Source organism: Eriocheir sinensis, chromosome 47 (genome assembly GCF_024679095.1).
Source record: "Eriocheir sinensis breed Jianghai 21 chromosome 47, ASM2467909v1, whole genome shotgun sequence".
In the NCBI taxonomy this organism is placed as follows: Eukaryota; Metazoa; Arthropoda; class Malacostraca; order Decapoda; family Varunidae; genus Eriocheir; species Eriocheir sinensis.
Window position 1 is genome coordinate 356251 of NC_066555.1, and position 2500 is coordinate 358750.

The 2500-nt window shown below is 43.0% G+C and overlaps 1 protein-coding gene across 2 annotated transcripts in view; it reads right to left on the reverse strand.

The window, feature by feature from the left end:
• The window catches only part of LOC126981203 (transient receptor potential channel pyrexia-like), a 38725-nt gene that overhangs the window by 13205 nt on the left and 23020 nt on the right, over window positions 1-2500 (reverse strand). The window lies entirely within an intron of this gene.

Consider the following 2500-nt stretch of genomic DNA (forward strand, 5'->3'; position numbering starts at 1 on the left):
CCTTCCCCTCCCTATATTTTTTCTGCTCTGTGCTTCATTTTCTTCCTATCTTCTTTTTTTCTTTCCTTATTTCCTCCTTTTGAAGAGTCAGCACTTATATGTTCTGACTTATCAATTCTGCTGCTGATAATGATGATGATGATGATGATGATGATGATGATGATGAGTGCAGCGAAATCTTAAATATAAACTGTCTGACCTCACCCTGCTCTCTCTCTCTCTCTCTCTCTCTCTCTCTCTCTCTCTCTCTCTCTCTCTCTCTCTCTCTCTCTCTCTCTCTCTCTCTCTCTCCACATAATTTCGATTCCAAAAAAATTGTCATACTTCGTTCCTTCCTTCCTTCCTTCCTTCCTTCCTTCCTTCCTTCCTTTTTTTCTACTTTCCCTCCTTCCCTCCCCTTCCTTCTCTCCTCCTCCACTTTATTCTTTGTCTCTCTCCTTCCTTCCTTCCTTCCTTTCCTCCTTCCTTCCCTTCCCTTCCTTCTCTCCTCCTCCGTCTAATTCCTTGTGTTTCTCCTTCCTTCTTTCCTTCCTTTCCCTTCCTTTCCCTTCCTTCTCTCCTCCATCTTAGTTCTTGTGTCTCTCCTTCCTACCTTCCTTTCCTCCTTCCTTCCTTTCCCTTCCTTCTCTCCTCCTTCATCTTATTCCTTGTGTCTCCTTCCTTCCTTCCTTCCTTCCCTCCCTCCCTCCTTCCCTTTCTTCTCTCCTTCTCTGTCTTATTCCTTATGTCTCCTTCCTTCCTTCCTTCCCTCCATCCCTCCTTCCCTTCCCTCCCCAACGATACATATTTCTTCATTTGGAAATAAAAAAATAAAAAAAATAGAGTTGAAAATAGCTTACCAAGAATCACATAAATCAGACTATTCGAGGATAAGAAGGAGGAGGAGGAGGAGGAGGAAGAAGAAGAGGAGGAGGGAGGAGGAGGAGGAGGCTTTCTGTTCTCAGGTAACAAAAAAAAAAAAATTCCAAGAAACCCGAAACGAGAGAGAGAGAGAATTAGCATCATCATTCTTCCTCCACCTTCGTCTCCTCCACCCTTCCTTCCTCGCGCCCCTCCACCTTTCATTCTTCTACTTAATGAGCAGGAGGTGAAAGTGTGCTACTACTACTACTACTACTACTACTACTACTACGACTACTACTTCTACTACTACCACTACTACCACCACCAACACCACCACCACCACCATTGCTACCACTACTACTACCACTACTACTACTACTACTACTACTACTACTACTACTACTACTACTACTACTACTACTACTACTACAGCTATTTGTGTGACCGGATGCTGTGTTGGTCTCTTGGGTGCGTTTCCGGTGATAAAGAAAAAAAGGGGATGCTGGTATTTTTTTTTTTTTAGTAGTAGTAGTAGTAGTAGTAGTAATGAATAGTAGTAAGTAATAGTAGTAATAATAGTAGTAATTAATTAAGTAATTATTTTCAAATATGTGCGTGTCTAAGAGGTCTGGCTAGTATCTCTCTCTCTCTCTCTCTCTCTCTCTCTCTCTCTCTCTCTCTCTCTCTCTCTCTCTCTCTCTTAGGGTGGTAGATAATTACTAAGCATCCGTGACCTCCATCTCTCCTTCTGTCTCTCCCCCTCCTCCTCCTCCTCCTCCTCCTCCTCCTCCTCCTCCTCTTCCTTCATCTCCCACGCCCTTTGACATCTCACCCTTGACCTCTCTCCCTCTCTGGCGGTGGTGGTGGTGGTGAAGGTGGTGGTGGTGATGGTGGTGGTGGTGAGGTGGTGGTGGTGGTGGTGGTGATGGTGGTGGTGATGATAGTGGTGGTGGTGTTGGTGGTGGTGGTGGTGATGATAGTGGTGGTGATGGTGGTGGTGGTGGTGGTGGAATGAAACAAAGAGGCAAAAAGATGAGAAAGGAAACGGAGAGAGAGAGAGAGAGAGAGAGAGAGAGAGAACAGAGAAATTATTTCAATAGCATAATAACACACACACACACACACACACACACACACACACACACACACAAACCCGATGTCACGGCTGCTGCTCACAGTCCCTCTCTCTCTCTCTCTCTCTCTCTCTCTCTCTCTCTCTCTCTCTGTCCGTCCACCCTTTCCACCCTTCTCCTCCTCCTCCTCCTCCTCCTCCTCCTGCTCCCTCAAACTGACCACATAATTTATTCCCTTCCATTCCCTTCTCTCTCTCTCTCTCTCTCTCTCTCTCTCTCTCTCTCTCTCTCTCTCTCTCTCTCTCTCTTGCCGTTATTTATTTCAATTGGTTGTTTTATTCTTTATTTTCTCTCTTTCTTCCTATCTTTCTTTTCTTTCTTTCTTTAATTTCCAGTTTTCTGCTTTACCTTTTTAATATAAACTTGTATTTTTTTTCTTTTCTCTATCATTTCATTTTTTTATTTTTCTTTCTTTTTTCAACCTTTTCTTTTGCGTTTTTATTTTGTTTTCTCCCTTACTTTCCTCCTATGTCAATATTTGCATTTATATATTCTTTTATTTTATTTTATTCAATTATTCGTGT